The sequence below is a fragment of the Dermacentor variabilis genome, chromosome 10 (genome assembly GCF_050947875.1).
Source record: "Dermacentor variabilis isolate Ectoservices chromosome 10, ASM5094787v1, whole genome shotgun sequence".
Lineage (NCBI taxonomy): Eukaryota > Metazoa > Arthropoda > Arachnida > Ixodida > Ixodidae > Dermacentor > Dermacentor variabilis.
Window position 1 is genome coordinate 113,684,022 of NC_134577.1, and position 21,685 is coordinate 113,705,706.

The 21,685-nt window shown below is 49.9% G+C and overlaps 9 non-coding genes and 25 pseudogenes across 9 annotated transcripts; all 34 read right to left on the reverse strand.

Moving 5' to 3' along the window:
- Window positions 1-125: 125 nt before the first annotated feature.
- Window positions 126-244, reverse strand: LOC142562353 (5S ribosomal RNA; annotated as a pseudogene).
- A 515-nt stretch (window positions 245-759) lies between these two features.
- Window positions 760-878, reverse strand: LOC142561817 (5S ribosomal RNA; annotated as a pseudogene).
- A 524-nt stretch (window positions 879-1,402) lies between these two features.
- Window positions 1,403-1,521, reverse strand: LOC142561317 (5S ribosomal RNA). Its single transcript, XR_012823784.1, has one exon. It is a non-coding gene; the product is annotated as a 5S ribosomal RNA (ribosomal RNA).
- A 525-nt stretch (window positions 1,522-2,046) lies between these two features.
- On the reverse strand, window positions 2,047-2,165 carry LOC142562068 (5S ribosomal RNA; annotated as a pseudogene).
- Window positions 2,166-2,680: 515 nt separating this feature from the next.
- Window positions 2,681-2,799, reverse strand: LOC142561818 (5S ribosomal RNA; annotated as a pseudogene).
- A 525-nt stretch (window positions 2,800-3,324) lies between these two features.
- LOC142561328 (5S ribosomal RNA) lies at window positions 3,325-3,443 on the reverse strand. The gene has a single exon (XR_012823785.1). It is a non-coding gene; the product is annotated as a 5S ribosomal RNA (ribosomal RNA).
- A 525-nt stretch (window positions 3,444-3,968) lies between these two features.
- Window positions 3,969-4,087, reverse strand: LOC142561660 (5S ribosomal RNA; annotated as a pseudogene).
- Window positions 4,088-4,605: 518 nt separating this feature from the next.
- LOC142561215 (5S ribosomal RNA) lies at window positions 4,606-4,724 on the reverse strand. Its single transcript, XR_012823740.1, has one exon. It is a non-coding gene; the product is annotated as a 5S ribosomal RNA (ribosomal RNA).
- Window positions 4,725-5,244: 520 nt separating this feature from the next.
- LOC142561697 (5S ribosomal RNA) lies at window positions 5,245-5,363 on the reverse strand (annotated as a pseudogene).
- Window positions 5,364-5,888: 525 nt separating this feature from the next.
- On the reverse strand, window positions 5,889-6,007 carry LOC142561661 (5S ribosomal RNA; annotated as a pseudogene).
- A 514-nt stretch (window positions 6,008-6,521) lies between these two features.
- On the reverse strand, window positions 6,522-6,640 carry LOC142561699 (5S ribosomal RNA; annotated as a pseudogene).
- A 525-nt stretch (window positions 6,641-7,165) lies between these two features.
- On the reverse strand, window positions 7,166-7,284 carry LOC142561662 (5S ribosomal RNA; annotated as a pseudogene).
- Window positions 7,285-7,799: 515 nt separating this feature from the next.
- Window positions 7,800-7,918, reverse strand: LOC142561819 (5S ribosomal RNA; annotated as a pseudogene).
- Window positions 7,919-8,443: 525 nt separating this feature from the next.
- LOC142561339 (5S ribosomal RNA) lies at window positions 8,444-8,562 on the reverse strand. The gene has a single exon (XR_012823786.1). It is a non-coding gene; the product is annotated as a 5S ribosomal RNA (ribosomal RNA).
- A 521-nt stretch (window positions 8,563-9,083) lies between these two features.
- Window positions 9,084-9,202, reverse strand: LOC142561700 (5S ribosomal RNA; annotated as a pseudogene).
- Window positions 9,203-9,728: 526 nt separating this feature from the next.
- LOC142561663 (5S ribosomal RNA) lies at window positions 9,729-9,847 on the reverse strand (annotated as a pseudogene).
- A 515-nt stretch (window positions 9,848-10,362) lies between these two features.
- LOC142561820 (5S ribosomal RNA) lies at window positions 10,363-10,481 on the reverse strand (annotated as a pseudogene).
- Window positions 10,482-11,006: 525 nt separating this feature from the next.
- On the reverse strand, window positions 11,007-11,125 carry LOC142561350 (5S ribosomal RNA). Its single transcript, XR_012823787.1, has one exon. It is a non-coding gene; the product is annotated as a 5S ribosomal RNA (ribosomal RNA).
- A 525-nt stretch (window positions 11,126-11,650) lies between these two features.
- LOC142561665 (5S ribosomal RNA) lies at window positions 11,651-11,769 on the reverse strand (annotated as a pseudogene).
- Window positions 11,770-12,287: 518 nt separating this feature from the next.
- On the reverse strand, window positions 12,288-12,406 carry LOC142561361 (5S ribosomal RNA). The gene has a single exon (XR_012823788.1). It is a non-coding gene; the product is annotated as a 5S ribosomal RNA (ribosomal RNA).
- Window positions 12,407-12,935: 529 nt separating this feature from the next.
- Window positions 12,936-13,054, reverse strand: LOC142561415 (5S ribosomal RNA; annotated as a pseudogene).
- A 519-nt stretch (window positions 13,055-13,573) lies between these two features.
- Window positions 13,574-13,692, reverse strand: LOC142561759 (5S ribosomal RNA; annotated as a pseudogene).
- A 518-nt stretch (window positions 13,693-14,210) lies between these two features.
- Window positions 14,211-14,329, reverse strand: LOC142561373 (5S ribosomal RNA). The gene has a single exon (XR_012823790.1). It is a non-coding gene; the product is annotated as a 5S ribosomal RNA (ribosomal RNA).
- A 527-nt stretch (window positions 14,330-14,856) lies between these two features.
- LOC142561416 (5S ribosomal RNA) lies at window positions 14,857-14,975 on the reverse strand (annotated as a pseudogene).
- A 520-nt stretch (window positions 14,976-15,495) lies between these two features.
- On the reverse strand, window positions 15,496-15,614 carry LOC142561476 (5S ribosomal RNA; annotated as a pseudogene).
- Window positions 15,615-16,131: 517 nt separating this feature from the next.
- Window positions 16,132-16,250, reverse strand: LOC142561417 (5S ribosomal RNA; annotated as a pseudogene).
- Window positions 16,251-16,768: 518 nt separating this feature from the next.
- Window positions 16,769-16,887, reverse strand: LOC142562354 (5S ribosomal RNA; annotated as a pseudogene).
- A 515-nt stretch (window positions 16,888-17,402) lies between these two features.
- LOC142561821 (5S ribosomal RNA) lies at window positions 17,403-17,521 on the reverse strand (annotated as a pseudogene).
- Window positions 17,522-18,046: 525 nt separating this feature from the next.
- LOC142561386 (5S ribosomal RNA) lies at window positions 18,047-18,165 on the reverse strand. The gene has a single exon (XR_012823792.1). It is a non-coding gene; the product is annotated as a 5S ribosomal RNA (ribosomal RNA).
- A 525-nt stretch (window positions 18,166-18,690) lies between these two features.
- Window positions 18,691-18,809, reverse strand: LOC142561666 (5S ribosomal RNA; annotated as a pseudogene).
- Window positions 18,810-19,324: 515 nt separating this feature from the next.
- Window positions 19,325-19,443, reverse strand: LOC142561822 (5S ribosomal RNA; annotated as a pseudogene).
- Window positions 19,444-19,968: 525 nt separating this feature from the next.
- Window positions 19,969-20,087, reverse strand: LOC142561397 (5S ribosomal RNA). Its single transcript, XR_012823793.1, has one exon. It is a non-coding gene; the product is annotated as a 5S ribosomal RNA (ribosomal RNA).
- Window positions 20,088-20,612: 525 nt separating this feature from the next.
- Window positions 20,613-20,731, reverse strand: LOC142561667 (5S ribosomal RNA; annotated as a pseudogene).
- A 515-nt stretch (window positions 20,732-21,246) lies between these two features.
- On the reverse strand, window positions 21,247-21,365 carry LOC142561824 (5S ribosomal RNA; annotated as a pseudogene).
- Window positions 21,366-21,685: the final 320 nt, after the last annotated feature.

Genomic DNA, 21,685 nt, shown 5'->3' on the forward strand with positions numbered 1-21,685 from the left:
GTTGGCTCTACCAGCAGGCTCCAGTTGAACGTAAGTTACAGTAAATGCAACCACCCACACGTTGTGAAAATGAAAAAAAAAACAAGACGTCACAGAAGCACGCAATAAAAAAGCAAAAAGAACGGTGCCATCAGCACTCGGTGTTCCCAGGTGGTCTCCCTCCCAAGTACTGACCGAGCCCAATGCTGCTTAGCTTCGGATAGTGGACGAGAACCGGCGTATTCAGCATGGTATGGCCGATGGCGAGAATGTGCTGTTTACGACTGCACCTGTATCGTGCTGCTATGTTGTGCAGTCGCCGAATGTATTGCTACAGCACGTAGGCGGCAGTCTTTCCGTGAACAATACTCGCACGCGTCGTGTAAGTTGATCACTCCGTTTGTGGAAGTTCGCTGCATGCGTGCGTGCTAGTGCTCACAAAAACAAGAGGGCGAGCGCCACATTTTGCGCGCGTTGCAGCCCACAAGGTGCCACTTTATTGATGCGTTGTCATTGAGCTGTATGCGGGTGTGATAAGTAAGCGGTCAGAAGCTTGTGCGACTAAATTTTGCATCATTACGTATACCGCTTACAACCGTCATCATTCCGCGTACAATATCGTGTAGTGGCCTGAATATTGTTGGTGTTACACTTCGGCGTTGGCTCTACCAGCAGGCTCCAGTTGAACGTAAGTTACAGTAAATGCAACCACCCACACGTTGTGCAAATGAAAAAAAAAAGACGTCACAGAAGCACGCAATAAAAAAGCAAAAAGAACAGTGCCATCAGCACTCGGTGTTCCCAGGTGGTCTCCCTCCCAAGTACTGACCGAGCCCAATGCTGCTTAGCTTCGGATAGCGGACGAGAACCGGCGTATTCAGCATGGTATGGCCGATGGCGAGAATGTGCTGTTTACGACTGCACCTGTATCGTGCTGCTATGTTGTGCAGTCGCCGAATGTATTGCTACAGCATACAGCACGTACGCGGCAGCCTTTCCGTGAACAATACACGCACGCGTCGTGTACGTTGATCACTCCATTTGTGTTTGTTCGCTGCATGCGTGCGTGCTAGTGCTCACAAAAACAAGAGGGCGAGCGCCACATTTTGCGCGCGTTGCAGCCCACAAGGTGCCACTTTATTGATGCGTTGTCATTGAGCTGTATGCGGGTGTGATAAGTAAGCGGTTTGAAGCTTGTGCGACTAAATTTTGCGTCATTACGCATACCGCTTACCACCGTCATCATTCCGCGTACAATATCGTGTAGTGGCCTGAATATTGTTGGTGTTACACTTCGGCGTTGGCTCTACCAGCAGGCTCCAGTTGAACGTAAGTTACAGTAAATGCAACCACCCACACGTTGTGCAAATGAAAAAAAAACAAGACGTCACAGAAGCACGCAATAAAAAAGCAAAAAGAACGGTGCCATCAGCACTCGGTGTTCCCAGGTGGTCTCCCTCCCAAGTACTGACCGAGCCCAATGCTGCTTAGCTTCGGGGATCGGACGAGAACCGGCGTATTCAGCATGGTATGGCCGATGGCGAGAATGTGCTGTTTACGACTGCACCTGTATCGTGCTGCTATGTTGTGCAGTCGCCGAATGTATTGCTACAGCATACAGCACGTACGCGGCAGTCTTTCCGTGAACAATACACGCACGCGTCGTGTACGTTGATCACTCCGTTTCTGGTTGTTCACTGCATGCGTGCGTGCTAGTGCTCACAAAAACAAGAGGGCGAGCGCCACATTTTGCGCGCGTTGCAGCCCACAAGGTGCCACTTTATTGATGCGTTGTCATTGAGCTGTATGCGGGTGTGATAAGTAAGCGGTTAGAAGCTTGTGTGACTAAATTTTGCATCATTACGTATACCGCTTACCACCGTCATCATTCCGCGTACAATATCGTGTAGTGGCCTGAATATTGTTGGTGTTACACTTCGGCGTTGGCTCTACCAGCAGGCTCCAATTGAACGTAAGTTACAGAAAATGCAACCACCCACACGTTGTGCAAATGAAAAAAAAAACAAGACGTCACAGAAGCACGCAATAAAAAAGCAAAAAGAACGGTGCCATCAGCACTCGGTGTTCCCAGGTGGTCTCCCTCCTAAGTACTGACTGAGCCCAATGCTGCTTAGCTTCGGGGATCGGACGAGAACCGGCGTATCCAGCAAGGTACGGCCGATGGCAAGAATTTGCTGTTTTCGACTGCACCTGTATCGTGCTGCTATGTTGTGCAGTCGCCGAATGTATTGCTACAGCACGTACGCGGCAGTCTTTCCGTGAACAATACACGCACGCGTCGTGTACGTTGATCACTCCGTTTCTGGTTGTTCGCTGCATGCGTGCGTGCTAGTGCTCACAAAAACAAGAGGGCGAGCGCCACATTTTGCGCGCGTTGCAGCCCACAAGGTGCCACTTTATTGATGCGTTGTCATTGAGCTGTATGCGGGTGTGATAAGTAAGCGGTTAGAAGCCTGTGCGACTAAATTTTGCATCATTACGTATACCGCTTACCACCGTCATCATTCCGCGTACAATATCGTGTAGTGGCCTGAATATTGTTGGTGTTACACTTCGGCGTTGGCTCTACCAGCAGGCTCCAGTTGAACGTAAGTTACAGTAAATGCAACCACCCACACGTTGTGCAAATGAAACAAAAAAGACGTCACAGAAGCACGCAATAAAAAAGCAAAAAGAACAGTGCCATCAGCACTCGGTGTTCCCAGGTGGTCTCCCTCCCAAGTACTGACCGAGCCCAATGCTGCTTAGCTTCGGATAGCGGACGAGAACCGGCGTATTCAGCATGGTATGGCCGATGGCGAGAATGTGCTGTTTACGACTGCACCTGTATCGTGCTGCTATGTTGTGCAGTCGCCGAATGTATTGCTACAGCATACAGCACGTACGCGGCAGCCTTTCCGTGAACAATACACGCACGCGTCGTGTACGTTGATCACTCCGTTTGTGTTTGTTCGCTGCATGCGTGCGTGCTAGTGCTCACAAAAACAAGAGGGCGAGCGCCACATTTTGCGCGCGTTGCAGCCCACAAGGTGCCACTTTATTGATGCGTTGTCATTGAGCTGTATGCGGGTGTGATAAGTAAGCGGTTTGAAGCTTGTGCGACTAAATTTTGCGTCATTACGCATACCGCTTACCACCGTCATCATTCCGCGTACAATATCGTGTAGTGGCCTGAATATTGTTGGTGTTACACTTCGGCGTTGGCTCTACCAGCAGGCTCCAGTTGAACGTAAGTTACAGTAAATGCAACCACCCACACGTTGTGCAAATGAAAAAAAAAACAAGACGTCACAGAAGCACGCAATAAAAAAGCAAAAAGAACGGTGCCATCAGCACTCGGTGTTCCCAGGTGGTCTCCCTCCCAAGTACTGACCGAGCCCAATGCTGCTTAGCTTCGGGGATCGGACGAGAACCGGCGTATTCAGCATGGTATGGCCGATGGCGAGAATGTGCTGTTTACGACTGCACCTGTATCGTGCTGCTATGTTGTGCAGTCGCCGAATGTATTGCTACAGCATACAGCACGTACGCGGCAGTCTTTCCGTGAACAATACACGCACGCGTCGTGTACGTTGATCACTCCGTTTCTGGTTGTTCACTGCATGCGTGCGTGCTAGTGCTCACAAAAACAAGAGGGCGAGCGCCACATTTTGCGCGCGTTGCAGCCCACAAGGTGCCACTTTATTGATGCGTTGTCATTGAGCTGTATGCGGGTGCGATAAGTAAGCGGTTAGAAGCTTGTGTGACTAAATTTTGCATCATTACGTATACCGCTTACCACCGTCATCATTCCGCGTACAATATCGTGTAGTGGCCTGAATATTGTTGGTGTTACACTTCGGCGTTGGCTCTACCAGCAGGCTCCAATTGAACGTAAGTTACAGAAAATGCAACCACCCACACGTTGTGCAAATGAAAAAAAAAACAAGACGTCAGAGAAGCACGCAATAAAAAAGCAAAAAGAACGGTGCCATCAGCACTCGGTGTTCCCAGGTGGTCTCCCTCCTAAGTACTGACTGAGCCCAATGCTGCTTAGCTTCGGGGATCGGACGAGAACCGGCGTATCCAGCAAGGTATGGCCGATGGCAAGAATTTGCTGTTTTCGACTGCACCTGTATCGTGCTGCTATGTTGTGCAGTCGCCGAATGTATTGCTACAGCACGTACGCGGCAGTCTTTCCGTGAACAATACACGCACGCGTCGTGTACGTTGATCACTCCGTTTCTGGTTGTTCGCTGCATGCGTGCGTGCTAGTGCTCACAAAAACAAGAGGGCGAGCGCCACATTTTGCGCGCGTTGCAGCCCACAAGGTGCCACTTTATTGATGCGTTGTCATTGAGCTGTATGCGGGTGTGATAAGTAAGCGGTTAGAAGCTTGTGCGACTAAATTTTGCATCATTACGTATACCGCTTACCACCGTCATCATTCCGCGTACAATATCGTGTAGTGGCCTGAATATTGTTGGTGTTACACTTCGGCGTTGGCTCTACCAGCAGGCTCCAATTGAACGTAAGTTACAGTAAATGCAACCACCCACACGTTGTGCAAATGAAAAAAAAAACAAGACGTCACAGAAGCACGCAATAAAAAAGCAAAAAGAACGGTGCCATCAGCACTCGGTGTTCCGAGGTGGTCTCCCTCCCAAGTACTGACCGAGCCCAATGCTGCTTAGCTTCGGGGATCGGACGAGAACCGGCGTATTCAGCATGGTATGGCCGATGGCGAGAATGTGCTGTTTACGACTGCACCTGTATCGTGCTGCTATGTTGTGCAGTCGCCGAATGTATTGCTACAGCATACAGCACGTACGCGGCAGTCTTTCCGTGAACAATACACGCACGCGTCGTGTACGTTAATCACTCCGTTTCTGGTTGTTCGCTGCATGCGTGCGTGCTAGTGCTCACAAAAACAAGAGGGCGAGCGCCACATTTTGCGCGCGTTGCAGCCCACAAGGTGCCACTTTATTGATGCGTTGTCATTGAGCTGTATGCGGGTGTGATAAGTAAGCGGTTAGAAGCTTGTGCGACTAAATTTCGCATCATTACGTATACCGCTTACCACCGTCATCACTCCGCGTACAATATCGTGTAGTGGCCTGAATATTGTTGGTGTTACACTTCGGCGTTGGCTCTACCAGCAGGCTCCAGTTGAACGTAAGTTACAGTAAATGCAACCACCCACACGTTGTGCAAATGAAAAAAAAGACGTCACAGAAGCACGCAATAAAAAAGCAAAAAGAACGGTGCCATCAGCACTCGGTGTTCCCAGGTGGTCTCCCTCCCAAGTACTGACCGATCCCAATGCTGCTTAGCTTCGGGGATCGGACGAGAACCGGCGTATTCAGCATGGTATGGCCGATGGCGAGAATGTGCTGTTTACGACTGCACCTGTATCGTGCTGCTATGTTGTGCAGTCGCCGAATGTATTGCTACAGCATACAGCACGTACGCGGCAGTCTTTCCGTGAACAATACACGCACGCGTCGTGTACGTTGATCACTCCGTTTCTGGTTGTTCACTGCATGCGTGCGTGCTAGTGCTCACAAAAACAAGAGGGCGAGCGCCACATTTTGCGCGCGTTGCAGCCCACAAGGTGCCACTTTATTGATGCGTTGTCATTGAGCTGTATGCGGGTGTGATAAGTAAGCGGTTAGAAGCTTGTGTGACTAAATTTTGCATCATTACGTATACCGCTTACCACCGTCATCATTCCGCGTACAATATCGTGTAGTGGCCTGAATATTGTTGGTGTTACACTTCGGCGTTGGCTCTACCAGCAGGCTCCAATTGAACGTAAGTTACAGAAAATGCAACCACCCACACGTTGTGCAAATGAAAAAAAAAACAAGACGTCACAGAAGCACGCAATAAAAAAGCAAAAAGAACGGTGCCATCAGCACTCGGTGTTCCCAGGTGGTCTCCCTCCTAAGTACTGACTGAGCCCAATGCTGCTTAGCTTCGGGGATCGGACGAGAACCGGCGTATCCAGCAAGGTATGGCCGATGGCAAGAATTTGCTGTTTTCGACTGCACCTGTATCGTGCTGCTATGTTGTGCAGTCGCCGAATGTATTGCTACAGCACGTACGCGGCAGTCTTTCCGTGAACAATACACGCACGCGTCGTGTACGTTGATCACTCCGTTTCTGGTTGTTCGCTGCATGCGTGCGTGCTAGTGCTCACAAAAACAAGAGGGCGAGCGCCACATTTTGCGCGCGTTGCAGCCCACAAGGTGCCACTTTATTGATGCGTTGTCATTGAGCTGTATGCGGGTGTGATAAGTAAGCGGTTAGAAGCCTGTGCGACTAAATTTTGCATCATTACGTATACCGCTTACCACCGTCATCATTCCGCGTACAATATCGTGTAGTGGCCTGAATATTGTTGGTGTTGCACTTCGGCGTTGGCTCTACCAGCAGGCTCCAGTTGAACGTAAGTTACAGTAAATGCAACCACCCACACGTTGTGCAAATGAAAAAAAAAGACGTCACAGAAGCACGCAATAAAAAAGCAAAAAGAACGGTGCCATCAGCACTCGGTGTTCCCAGGTGGTCTCCCTCCCAAGTACTGACCGATCCCAATGCTGCTTAGCTTCGGGGATCGGACGAGAACCGGCGTATTCAGCATGGTATGGCCGATGGCGAGAATGTGCTGTTTACGACTGCACCTGTATCGTGCTGCTATGTTGTGCAGTCGCCGAATGTATTGCTACAGCATACAGCACGTACGCGGCAGTCTTTCCGTGAACAATACACGCACGCGTCGTGTACGTTGATCACTCCGTTTCTGGTTGTTCACTGCATGCGTGCGTGCTAGTGCTCACAAAAACATGAGGGCGAGCGCCACATTTTGCGCGCGTTGCAGCCCACAAGGTGCCACTTTATTGATGCGTTGTCATTGAGCTGTATGCGGGTGTGATAAGTAAGCGGTTAGAAGCTTGTGTGACTAAATTTTGCATCATTACGTATACCGCTTACCACCGTCATCATTCCGCGTACAATATCGTGTAGTGGCCTGAATATTGTTGGTGTTACACTTCGGCGTTGGCTCTACCAGCAGGCTCCAATTGAACGTAAGTTACAGAAAATGCAACCACCCACACGTTGTGCAAATGAAAAAAAAAACAAGACGTCACAGAAGCACGCAATAAAAAAGCAAAAAGAACGGTGCCATCAGCACTCGGTGTTCCCAGGTGGTCTCCCTCCTAAGTACTGACTGAGCCCAATGCTGCTTAGCTTCGGGGATCGGACGAGAACCGGCGTATCCAGCAAGGTATGGCCGATGGCAAGAATTTGCTGTTTTCGACTGCACCTGTATCGTGCTGCTATGTTGTGCAGTCGCCGAATGTATTGCTACAGCACGTACGCGGCAGTCTTTCCGTGAACAATACACGCACGCGTCGTGTACGTTGATCACTCCGTTTCTGGTTGTTCGCTGCATGCGTGCGTGCTAGTGCTCACAAAAACAAGAGGGCGAGCGCCACATTTTGCGCGCGTTGCAGCCCACAAGGTGCCACTTTATTGATGCGTTGTCATTGAGCTGTATGCGGGTGTGATAAGTAAGCGGTTAGAAGCCTGTGCGACTAAATTTTGCATCATTACGTATACCGCTTACCACCGTCATCATTCCGCGTACAATATCGTGTAGTGGCCTGAATATTGTTGGTGTTACACTTCGGCGTTGGCTCTACCAGCAGGCTCCAGTTGAACGTAAGTTACAGTAAATGCAACCACCCACACGTTGTGCAAATGAAAAAAAAAAGACGTCACAGAAGCACGCAATAAAAAAGCAAAAAGAACAGTGCCATCAGCACTCGGTGTTCCCAGGTGGTCTCCCTCCCAAGTACTGACCGAGCCCAATGCTGCTTAGCTTCGGATAGCGGACGAGAACCGGCGTATTCAGCATGGTATGGCCGATGGCGAGAATGTGCTGTTTACGACTGCACCTGTATCGTGCTGCTATGTTGTGCAGTCGCCGAATGTATTGCTACAGCATACAGCACGTACGCGGCAGCCTTTCCGTGAACAATACACGCACGCGTCGTGTACGTTGATCACTCCGTTTGTGTTTGTTCGCTGCATGCGTGCGTGCTAGTGCTCACAAAAACAAGAGGGCGAGCGCCACATTTTGCGCGCGTTGCAGCCCACAAGGTGCCACTTTATTGATGCGTTGTCATTGAGCTGTATGCGGGTGTGATAAGTAAGCGGTTTGAAGCTTGTGCGACTAAATTTTGCGTCATTACGCATACCGCTTACCACCGTCATCATTCCGCGTACAATATCGTGTAGTGGCCTGAATATTGTTGGTGTTACACTTCGGCGTTGGCTCTACCAGCAGGCTCCAGTTGAACGTAAGTTACAGTAAATGCAACCACCCACACGTTGTGCAAATGAAAAAAAAAACTAGACGTCACAGAAGCACGCAATAAAAAAGCAAAAAGAACGGTGCCATCAGCACTCGGTGTTCCCAGGTGGTCTCCCTCCCAAGTACTGACCGAGCCCAATGCTGCTTAGCTTCGGGGATCGGACGAGAACCGGCGTATTCAGCATGGTATGGCCGATGGCGAGAATGTGCTGTTTACGACTGCACCTGTATCGTGCTGCTATGTTGTGCAGTCGCCGAATGTATTGCTACAGCATACAGCACGTACGCGGCAGTCTTTCCGTGAACAATACACGCACGCGTCGTGTACGTTGATCACTCCGTTTCTGGTTGTTCACTGCATGCGTGCGTGCTAGTGCTCACAAAAACAAGAGGGCGAGCGCCACATTTTGCGCGCGTTGCAGCCCACAAGGTGCCACTTTATTGATGCGTTGTCATTGAGCTGTATGCGGGTGCGATAAGTAAGCGGTTAGAAGCTTGTGTGACTAAATTTTGCATCATTACGTATACCGCTTACCACCGTCATCATTCCGCGTACAATATCGTGTAGTGGCCTGAATATTGTTGGTGTTACACTTCGGCGTTGGCTCTACCAGCAGGCTCCAGTTGAACGTAAGTTACAGTAAATGCAACCACCCACACGTTGTGCAAATGAAAAAAAAAGACGTCACAGAAGCACGCAATAAAAAAGCAAAAAGAACGGTGCCATCAGCACTCGGTGTTCCCAGGTGGTCTCCCTCCCAAGTACTGACCGATCCCAATGCTGCTTAGCTTCGGGGATCGGACGAGAACCGGCGTATTCAGCATGGTATGGCCGATGGCGAGAATGTGCTGTTTACGACTGCACCTGTATCGTGCTGCTATGTTGTGCAGTCGCCGAATGTATTGCTACAGCATACAGCACGTACGCGGCAGTCTTTCCGTGAACAATACACGCACGCGTCGTGTACGTTGATCACTCCGTTTCTGGTTGTTCACTGCATGCGTGCGTGCTAGTGCTCACAAAAACAAGAGGGCGAGCGCCACATTTTGCGCGCGTTGCAGCCCACAAGGTGCCACTTTATTGATGCGTTGTCATTGAGCTGTATGCGGGTGTGATAAGTAAGCGGTTAGAAGCTTGTGTGACTAAATTTTGCATCATTACGTATACCGCTTACCACCGTCATCATTCCGCGTACAATATCGTGTAGTGGCCTGAATATTGTTGGTGTTACACTTCGGCGTTGGCTCTACCAGCAGGCTCCAATTGAACGTAAGTTACAGAAAATGCAACCACCCACACGTTGTGCAAATGAAAAAAAAAAACAAGACGTCACAGAAGCACGCAATAAAAAAGCAAAAAGAACGGTGCCATCAGCACTCGGTGTTCCCAGGTGGTCTCCCTCCTAAGTACTGACTGAGCCCAATGCTGCTTAGCTTCGGGGATCGGACGAGAACCGGCGTATCCAGCAAGGTATGGCCGATGGCAAGAATTTGCTGTTTTCGACTGCACCTGTATCGTGCTGCTATGTTGTGCAGTCGCCGAATGTATTGCTACAGCACGTACGCGGCAGTCTTTCCGTGAACAATACACGCACGCGTCGTGTACGTTGATCACTCCGTTTCTGGTTGTTCGCTGCATGCGTGCGTGCTAGTGCTCACAAAAACAAGAGGGCGAGCGCCACATTTTGCGCGCGTTGCAGCCCACAAGGTGCCACTTTATTGATGCGTTGTCATTGAGCTGTATGCGGGTGTGATAAGTAAGCGGTTAGAAGCCTGTGCGACTAAATTTTGCATCATTACGTATACCGCTTACCACCGTCATCATTCCGCGTACAATATCGTGTAGTGGCCTGAATATTGTTGGTGTTACACTTCGGCGTTGGCTCTACCAGCAGGCTCCAGTTGAACGTAAGTTACAGTAAATGCAACCACCCACACGTTGTGCAAATGAAAAAAAAAAGACGTCACAGAAGCACGCAATAAAAAAGCAAAAAGAACAGTGCCATCAGCACTCGGTGTTCCCAGGTGGTCTCCCTCCCAAGTACTGACCGAGCCCAATGCTGCTTAGCTTCGGATAGCGGACGAGAACCGGCGTATTCAGCATGGTATGGCCGATGGCGAGAATGTGCTGTTTACGACTGCACCTGTATCGTGCTGCTATGTTGTGCAGTCGCCGAATGTATTGCTACAGCATACAGCACGTACGCGGCAGCCTTTCCGTGAACAATACACGCACGCGTCGTGTACGTTGATCACTCCGTTTGTGTTTGTTCGCTGCATGCGTGCGTGCTAGTGCTCACAAAAACAAGAGGGCGAGCGCCACATTTTGCGCGCGTTGCAGCCCACAAGGTGCCACTTTATTGATGCGTTGTCATTGAGCTGTATGCGGGTGTGATAAGTAAGCGGTTTGAAGCTTGTGCGACTAAATTTTGCGTCATTACGCATACCGCTTACCACCGTCATCATTCCGCGTACAATATCGTGTAGTGGCCTGAATATTGTTGGTGTTACACTTCGGCGTTGGCTCTACCAGCAGGCTCCAGTTGAACGTAAGTTACAGTAAATGCAACCACCCACACGTTGTGCAAATGAAAAAAAAAACAAGACGTCACAGAAGCACGCAATAAAAAAGCAAAAAGAACGGTGCCATCAGCACTCGGTGTTCCCAGGTGGTCTCCCTCCCAAGTACTGACCGAGCCCAATGCTGCTTAGCTTCGGGGATCGGACGAGAACCGGCGTATTCAGCATGGTATGGCCGATGGCGAGAATGTGCTGTTTACGACTGCACCTGTATCGTGCTGCTATGTTGTGCAGTCGCCGAATGTATTGCTACAGCATACAGCACGTACGCGGCAGTCTTTCCGTGAACAATACACGCACGCGTCGTGTACGTTGATCACTCCGTTTCTGGTTGTTCACTGCATGCGTGCGTGCTAGTGCTCACAAAAACAAGAGGGCGAGCGCCACATTTTGCGCGCGTTGCAGCCCACAAGGTGCCACTTTATTGATGCGTTGTCATTGAGCTGTATGCGGGTGCGATAAGTAAGCGGTTAGAAGCTTGTGTGACTAAATTTTGCATCATTACGTATACCGCTTACCACCGTCATCATTCCGCGTACAATATCGTGTAGTGGCCTGAATATTGTTGGTGTTACACTTCGGCGTTGGCTCTACCAGCAGGCTCCAATTGAACGTAAGTTACAGAAAATGCAACCACCCACACGTTGTGCAAATGAAAAAAAAAACAAGACGTCACAGAAGCACGCAATAAAAAAGCAAAAAGAACGGTGCCATCAGCACTCGGTGTTCCCAGGTGGTCTCCCTCCTAAGTACTGACTGAGCCCAATGCTGCTTAGCTTCGGGGATCGGACGAGAACCGGCGTATCCAGCAAGGTATGGCCGATGGCAAGAATTTGCTGTTTTCGACTGCACCTGTATCGTGCTGCTATGTTGTGCAGTCGCCGAATGTATTGCTACAGCACGTACGCGGCAGTCTTTCCGTGAACAATACACGCACGCGTCGTGTACGTTGATCACTCCGTTTCTGGTTGTTCGCTGCATGCGTGCGTGCTAGTGCTCACAAAAACAAGAGGGCGAGCGCCACATTTTGCGCGCGTTGCAGCCCACAAGGTGCCACTTTATTGATGCGTTGTCATTGAGCTGTATGCGGGTGTGATAAGTAAGCGGTTAGAAGCTTGTGCGACTAAATTTTGCATCATTACGTATACCGCTTACCACCGTCATCATTCCGCGTACAATATCGTGTAGTGGCCTGAATATTGTTGGTGTTACACTTCGGCGTTGGCTCTACCAGCAGGCTCCAATTGAACGTAAGTTACAGTAAATGCAACCACCCACACGTTGTGCAAATGAAAAAAAAAACAAGACGTCACAGAAGCACGCAATAAAAAAGCAAAAAGAACGGTGCCATCAGCACTCGGTGTTCCCAGGTGGTCTCCCTCCCAAGTACTGACCGAGCCCAATGCTGCTTAGCTTCGGGGATCGGACGAGAACCGGCGTATTCAGCATGGTATGGCCGATGGCGAGAATGTGCTGTTTACGACTGCACCTGTATCGTGCTGCTATGTTGTGCAGTCGCCGAATGTATTGCTACAGCATACAGCACGTACGCGGCAGTCTTTCCGTGAACAATACACGCACGCGTCGTGTACGTTAATCACTCCGTTTCTGGTTGTTCGCTGCATGCGTGCGTGCTAGTGCTCACAAAAACAAGAGGGCGAGCGCCACATTTTGCGCGCGTTGCAGCCCACAAGGTGCCACTTTATTGATGCGTTGTCATTGAGCTGTATGCGGGTGTGATAAGTAAGCGGTTAGAAGCTTGTGCGACTAAATTTTGCATCATTACGTATACCGCTTACCACCGTCATCACTCCGCGTACAATATCGTGTAGTGGCCTGAATATTGTTGGTGTTACACTTCGGCGTTGGCTCTACCAGCAGGCTCCAGTTGAACGTAAGTTACAGAAAATGCAACCACCCACACGTTGTGCAAATGAAAAAAAAAAAAAACAAGACGTCACAGAAGCACGCAATAAAAAAGCAAAAAGAACGGTGCCATCAGCACTCGGTGTTCCCAGGTGGTCTCCCTCCCAAGTACTGACCGAACCCAATGCTGCTTAGCTTCGGGGATCGGACGAGAACCGGCGTATTCAGCATGGTATGACCGATGGCGAGAATGTGCTGTTTACGACTGCACCTGTATCGTGCTGCTATGTTGTGCAGTCGCCGAATGTATTGCTACAGCACGTAGGCGGCAGTCTTTCCGTGAACAATACTCGCACGCGTCGTGTAAGTTGATCACTCCGTTTGTGGAAGTTCGCTGCATGCGTGCGTGCTAGTGCTCACAAAAACAAGAGGGCGAGCGCCACATTTTGCGCGCGTTGCAGCCCACAAGGTGCCACTTTATTGATGCGTTGTCATTGAGCTGTATGCGGGTGTGATAAGTAAGCGGTTAGAAGCTTGTGCGACTAAATTTTGCATCATTACGTATACCGCTTACCACCGTCATCATTCCGCGTACAATATCGTGTAGTGGCCTGAATATTGTTGGTGTTACACTTCGGCGTTGGCTCTACCAGCAGGCTCCAATTGAACGTAAGTTACAGAAAATGCAACCACCCACACGTTGTGCAAATGAAAAAAAAAAACAAGACGTCACAGAAGCACGCAATAAAAAAGCAAAAAGAACGGTGCCATCAGCACTCGGTGTTCCCAGGTGGTCTCCCTCCTAAGTACTGACCGAGCCCAATGCTGCTTAGTTTCGGGGATCGGACGAGAACCGGCGTATCCAGCAAGGTATGGCCGATGGCAAGAATTTGCTGTTTTCGACTGTACCTGTATCGTGCTGCTATGTTGTGCAGTCGCCGAATGTATTGCTACAGCACGTACGCGGCAGTCTTTCCGTGAACAATACACGCACGCGTCGTGTACGTTGATCACTCCGTTTCTGGTTGTTCGCTGCATGCGTGCGTGCTAGTGCTCACAAACACAAGAGGGCGAGCGCCACATTTTGCGCGCGTTGCAGCCCACAAGGTGCCACTTTATTGATGCGTTGTCATTGAGCTGTATGCGGGTGTGATAAGTAAGCGCTTAGAAGCTTGTGCGACTAAATTTTGCATCATTACGTATACCGCTTACCACCGTCATCATTCCGCGTACAATATCGTGTAGTGGCCTGAATATTGTTGGTGTTACACTTCGGCGTTGGCTCTACCAGCAGGCTCCAATTGAACGTAAGTTACAGTAAATGCAAGCACCCACACGTTGTGCAAATGAAAAAAAAAACAAGACGTCACAGAAGCACGCAATAAAAAAGCAAAAAGAACGGTGCCATCAGCACTCGGTGTTCCCAGGTGGTCTCCCTCCCAAGTACTGACCGAGCCCAATGCTGCTTAGCTTCGGGGATCGGACGAGAACCGGCGTATTCAGCATGGTATGGCCGATGGCGAGAATGTGCTGTTTACGACTGCACCTGTATCGTGCTGCTATGTTGTGCAGTCGCCGAATGTATTGGTACAGCATACAGCACGTACGCGGCAGTCTTTCCGTGAACAATACACGCACGCGTCGTGTACGTTAATCACTCCGTTTCTGGTTGTTCGCTGCATGCGTGCGTGCTAGTGCTCACAAAAACAAGAGGGCGAGCGCCACATTTTGCGCGCGTTGCAGCCCACAAGGTGCCACTTTATTGATGCGTTGTCATTGAGCTGTATGCGGGTGTGATAAGTAAGCGGTTAGAAGCTTGTGCGACTAAATTTTGCATCATTACGTATACCGCTTACCACCGTCATCACTCCGCGTACAATATCGTGTAGTGGCCTGAATATTGTTGGTGTTACACTTCGGCGTTGGCTCTACCAGCAGGCTCCAGTTGAACGTAAGTTACAGAAAATGCAACCACCCACACGTTGTGCAAATGAAAAAAAAAAAACAAGACATCACAGAAGCACGCAATAAAAAAGCAAAAAGAACGGTGCCATCAGCACTCGGTGTTCCCAGGTGGTCTCCCTCCCAAGTACTGACCGAACCCAATGCTGCTTAGCTTCGGGGATCGGACGAGAACCGGCGTATTCAGCATGGTATGACCGATGGCGAGAATGTGCTGTTTACGACTGCACCTGTATCGTGCTGCTATGTTGTGCAGTCGCCGAATGTATTGCTACAGCACGTAGGCGGCAGTCTTTCCGTGAACAATACTCGCACGCGTCGTGTAAGTTGATCACTCCGTTTGTGGAAGTTCGCTGCATGCGTGCGTGCTAGTGCTCACAAAAACAAGAGGGCGAGCGCCACATTTTGCGCGCGTTGCAGCCCACAAGGTGCCACTTTATTGATGCGTTGTCATTGAGCTGTATGCGGGTGTGATAAGTAAGCGGTTAGAAGCTTGTGCGACTAAATTTTGCATCATTACGTATACCGCTTACCACCGTCATCATTCCGCGTACAATATCGTGTAGTGGCCTGAATATTGTTGGTGTTACACTTCGGCGTTGGCTCTACCAGCAGGCTCCAATTGAACGTAAGTTACAGAAAATGCAACCACCCACACGTGGTGCAAATGAAAAAAAAAGAACAAGACGTCACAGAAGCACGCAATAAAAAAGCAAAAAGAACGGTGCCATCAGCACTCGGTGTTCCCAGGTGGTCTCCCTCCCAAGTACTGACCGAGCCCGATGGTGCTTAGCTTCGGGGATCGGACGAGAACCGGCGTATTCAGCATGGTATGGCCGATGGCAAGAATGTGCTGTTTACGACTGCACCTGTATCGTGCTGCTATGTTGTGCAGTCGCCGAATGTATTGCTACAGCACGTACGCGGCAGTCTTTCCGTGAACAATACTCGCACGCGTCGTGTACGTTGATCACTCCGTTTGTGGTTGATCGCTGCATGCGTTCGGGCTAGTGCTCACAAAAACAAGAGGGCGAGCGCCATATTTTGCGCGCGTTGCAGCCCACAAGGTGCCACTTTATTGATGCGTTGTCATTGAGCTGTATGCAGGTGTGATAAGTAAGCGGTTAGAAGCTTGTGCGACTAAATTTTGCATCATTACGTATACCGCTTACCACCGTCATCATTCCGCGTACAATATCGTGTGGTGGCCTGAATATTGTTGGTGTTACACTTCGGCGTTGGCTCTACCAGCAGGCTCCAGTTGAACGTAAGTTACAGAAAATGCAACCACCCACACGTTGTGCAAATGAAAAAAAAACAAGACGTCACAGAAGCACGCAATAAAAAAGCAAAAAGAACGGTGCCATCAGCACTCGGTGTTCCCAGGTGGTCTCCCTCCCAAGTACTGACCGAACCCAATGCTGCTTAGCTTCGGGGATCGGACGAGAACCGGCGTATTCAGCATGGTATGACCGATGGCGAGAATGTGCTGTTTACGACTGCACCTGTATCGTGCTGCTATGTTGTGCAGTCGCCGAATGTATTGCTACAGCACGTAGGCGGCAGTCTTTCCGTGAACAATACTCGCACGCGTCGTGTAAGTTGATCACTCCGTTTGTGGAAGTTCGCTGCATGCGTGCGTGCTAGTGCTCACAAAAACAAGAGGGCGAGCGCCACATTTTGCGCGCGTTGCAGCCCACAAGGTGCCACTTTATTGATGCGTTGTCATTGAGCTGTATGCGGGTGTGATAAGTAAGCGGTCAGAAGCTTGTGCGACTAAATTTTGCATCATTACGTATACCGCTTACAACCGTCATCATTCCGCGTACAATATCGTGTAGTGGCCTGAATATTGTTGGTGTTACACTTCGGCGTTGGCTCTACCAGCAGGCTCCAGTTGAACGTAAGTTACAGTAAATGCAACCACCCACACGTTGTGAAAATGAAAAAAAAAACAAGACGTCACAGAAGCACGCAATAAAAAAGCAAAAAGAACGGTGCCATCAGCACTCGGTGTTCCCAGGTGGTCTCCCTCCCAAGTACTGACCGAGCCCAATGCTGCTTAGCTTCGGATAGTGGACGAGAACCGGCGTATTCAGCATGGTATGGCCGATGGCGAGAATGTGCTGTTTACGAGTGCACCTGTATCGTGCTGCTATGTTGTGCAGTCGCCGAATGTATTGCTACAGCACGTAGGCGGCAGTCTTTCCGTGAACAATACTCGCACGCGTCGCGTAAGTTGATCACTCCGTTTGTGGAAGTTCGCTGCATGCGTGCGTGCTAGTGCTCACAAAAACAAGAGGGCGAGCGCCACATTTTGCGCGCGTTGCAGCCCACAAGGTGCCACTTTATTGATGCGTTGTCATTGAGCTGTATGCGGGTGTGATAAGTAAGCGGTCAGAAGCTTGTGCGACTAAATTTTGCATCATTACGTATACCGCTTACAACCGTCATCATTCCGCGTACAATATCGTGTAGTGGCCTGAATATTGTTGGTGTTACACTTCGGCGTTGGCTCTACCAGCAGGCTCCAGTTGAACGTAAGTTACAGTAAATGCAACCACCCACACGTTGTGCAAATGAAAAAAAAAAGACGTCACAGAAGCACGCAATAAAAAAGCAAAAAGAACAGTGCCATCAGCACTCGGTGTTCCCAGGTGGTCTCCCTCCCAAGTACTGACCGAGCCCAATGCTGCTTAGCTTCGGATAGCGGACGAGAACCGGCGTATTCAGCATGGTATGGCCGATGGCGAGAATGTGCTGTTTACGACTGCACCTGTATCGTGCTGCTATGTTGTGCAGTCGCCGAATGTATTGCTACAGCATACAGCACGTACGCGGCAGCCTTTCCGTGAACAATACACGCACGCGTCGTGTACGTTGATCACTCCATTTGTGTTTGTTCGCTGCATGCGTGCGTGCTAGTGCTCACAAAAACAAGAGGGCGAGCGCCACATTTTGCGCGCGTTGCAGCCCACAAGGTGCCACTTTATTGATGTGTTGTCATTGAGCTGTATGCGGGTGTGATAAGTAAGCGGTTTGAAGCTTGTGCGACTAAATTTTGCGTCATTACGCATACCGCTTACCACCGTCATCATTCCGCGTACAATATCGTGTAGTGGCCTGAATATTGTTGGTGTTACACTTCGGCGTTGGCTCTACCAGCAGGCTCCAGTTGAACGTAAGTTACAGTAAATGCAACCACCCACACGTTGTGCAAATGAAAAAAAAAACAAGACGTCACAGAAGCACGCAATAAAAAAGCAAAAAGAACGGTGCCATCAGCACTCGGTGTTCCCAGGTGGTCTCCCTCCCAAGTACTGACCGAGCCCAATGCTGCTTAGCTTCGGGGATCGGACGAGAACCGGCGTATTCAGCATGGTATGGCCGATGGCGAGAATGTGCTGTTTACGACTGCACCTGTATCGTGCTGCTATGTTGTGCAGTCGTCGAATGTATTGCTACAGCATACAGCACGTACGCGGCAGTCTTTCCGTGAACAATACACGCACGCGTCGTGTACGTTGATCACTCCGTTTCTGGTTGTTCACTGCATGCGTGCGTGCTAGTGCTCACAAAAACAAGAGGGCGAGCGCCACATTTTGCGCGCGTTGCAGCCCACAAGGTGCCACTTTATTGATGCGTTGTCATTGAGCTGTATGCGGGTGCGATAAGTAAGCGGTTAGAAGCTTGTGTGACTAAATTTTGCATCATTACGTATACCGCTTACCACCGTCATCATTCCGCGTACAATATCGTGTAGTGGCCTGAATATTGTTGGTGTTACACTTCGGCGTTGGCTCTACCAGCAGGCTCCAATTGAACGTAAGTTACAGAAAATGCAACCACCCACACGTTGTGCAAATGAAAAAAAAAACAAGACGTCACAGAAGCACGCAATAAAAAAGCAAAAAGAACGGTGCCATCAGCACTCGGTGTTCCCAGGTGGTCTCCCTCCTAAGTACTGACTGAGCCCAATGCTGCTTAGCTTCGGGGATCGGACGAGAACCGGCGTATCCAGCAAGGTATGGCCGATGGCAAGAATTTGCTGTTTTCGACTGCACCTGTATCGTGCTGCTATGTTGTGCAGTCGCCGAATGTATTGCTACAGCACGTACGCGGCAGTCTTTCCGTGAACAATACACGCACGCGTCGTGTACGTTGATCACTCCGTTTCTGGTTGTTCGCTGCATGCGTGCGTGCTAGTGCTCACAAAAACAAGAGGGCGAGCGCCACATTTTGCGCGCGTTGCAGCCCACAAGGTGCCACTTTATTGATGCGTTGTCATTGAGCTGTATGCGGGTGTGATAAGTAAGCGGTTAGAAGCCTGTGCGACTAAATTTTGCATCATTACGTATACCGCTTACCACCGTCATCATTCCGCGTACAATATCGTGTAGTGGCCTGAATATTGTTGGTGTTACACTTCGGCGTTGGCTCTACCAGCAGGCTCCAGTTGAACGTAAGTTACAGTAAATGCAACCACCCACACGTTGTGCAAATGAAAAAAAAAAGACGTCACAGAAGCACGCAATAAAAAAGCAAAAAGAACAGTGCCATCAGCACTCGGTGTTCCCAGGTGGTCTCCCTCCCAAGTACTGACCGAGCCCAATGCTGCTTAGCTTCGGATAGCGGACGAGAACCGGCGTATTCAGCATGGTATGGCCGATGGCGAGAATGTGCTGTTTACGACTGCACCTGTATCGTGCTGCTATGTTGTGCAGTCGCCGAATGTATTGCTACAGCATACAGCACGTACGCGGCAGCCTTTCCGTGAACAATACACGCACGCGTCGTGTACGTTGATCACTCCGTTTGTGTTTGTTCGCTGCATGCGTGCGTGCTAGTGCTCACAAAAACAAGAGGGCGAGCGCCACATTTTGCGCGCGTTGCAGCCCACAAGGTGCCACTTTATTGATGCGTTGTCATTGAGCTGTATGCGGGTGTGATAAGTAAGCGGTTTGAAGCTTGTGCGACTAAATTTTGCGTCATTACGCATACCGCTTACCACCGTCATCATTCCGCGTACAATATCGTGTAGTGGCCTGAATATTGTTGGTGTTACACTTCGGCGTTGGCTCTACCAGCAGGCTCCAGTTGAACGTAAGTTACAGTAAATGCAACCACCCACACGTTGTGCAAATGAAAAAAAAAACAAGACGTCACAGAAGCACGCAATAAAAAAGCAAAAAGAACGGTGCCATCAGCACTCGGTGTTCCCAGGTGGTCTCCCTCCCAAGTACTGACCGAGCCCAATGCTGCTTAGCTTCGGGGATCGGACGAGAACCGGCGTATTCAGCATGGTATGGCCGATGGCGAGAATGTGCTGTTTACGACTGCACCTGTATCGTGCTGCTATGTTGTGCAGTCGCCGAATGTATTGCTACAGCATACAGCACGTACGCGGCAGTCTTTCCGTGAACAATACACGCACGCGTCGTGTACGTTGATCACTCCGTTTCTGGTTGTTCACTGCATGCGTGCGTGCTAGTGCTCACAAAAACAAGAGGGCGAGCGCCACATTTTGCGCGCGTTGCAGCCCACAAGGTGCCACTTTATTGATGCGTTGTCATTGAGCTGTATGCGGGTGTGATAAGTAAGCGGTTAGAAGCTTGTGTGACTAAATTTTGCATCATTACGTACACCGCTTACCACCGTCATCATTCCGCGTACAATATCGTGTAGTGGCCTGAATATTGTTGGTGTTACACTTCGGCGTTGGCTCTACCAGCAGGCTCCAATTGAACGTAAGTTACAGAAAATGCAACCACCCACACGTTGTGCAAATGAAAAAAAAAACAAGACGTCACAGAAGCACGCAATAAAAAAGCAAAAAGAACGGTGCCATCAGCACTCGGTGTTCCCAGGTGGTCTCCCTCCTAAGTACTGACTGAGCCCAATGCTGCTTAGCTTCGGGGATCGGACGAGAACCGGCGTATCCAGCAAGGTATGGCCGATGGCAAGAATTTGCTGTTTTCGACTGCACCTGTATCGTGCTGCTATGTTGTGCAGTCGCCGAATGTATTGCTACAGCACGTACGCGGCAGTCTTTCCGTGAACAATACACGCACGCGTCGTGTACGTTGATCACTCCGTTTCTGGTTGTTCGCTGCATGCGTGCGTGCTAGTGCTCACAAAAACAAGAGGGCGAGCGCCACATTTTGCGCGCGTTGCAGCCCACAAGGTGCCACTTTATTGATGCGTTGTCATTGAGCTGTATGCGGGTGTGATAAGTAAGCGGTTAGAAGCCTGTGCGACTAAATTTTGCATCATTACGTATACCGCTTACCACCGTCATCATTCCGCGTACAATATCGTGTAGTGGCCTGAATATTGTTGGTGTTACACTTCGGCGTTGGCTCTACCAGCAGGCTCCAGTTGAACGTAAGTTACAGTAAATGCAACCACCCACACGTTGTGCAAATGAAAAAAAAAAGACGTCACAGAAGCACGCAATAAAAAAGCAAAAAGAACAGTGCCATCAGCACTCGGTGTTCCCAGGTGGTCTCCCTCCCAAGTACTGACCGAGCCCAATGCTGCTTAGCTTCGGATAGCGGACGAGAACCGGCGTATTCAGCATGGTATGGCCGATGGCGAGAATGTGCTGTTTACGACTGCACCTGTATCGTGCTGCTATGTTGTGCAGTCGCCGAATGTATTGCTACAGCATACAGCACGTACGCGGCAGCCTTTCCGTGAACAATACACGCACGCGTCGTGTACGTTGATCACTCCGTTTGTGTTTGTTCGCTGCATGCGTGCGTGCTAGTGCTCACAAAAACAAGAGGGCGAGCGCCACATTTTGCGCGCGTTGCAGCCCACAAGGTGCCACTTTATTGATGCGTTGTCATTGAGCTGTATGCGGGTGTGATAAGTAAGCGGTTTGAAGCTTGTGCGACTAAATTTTGCGTCATT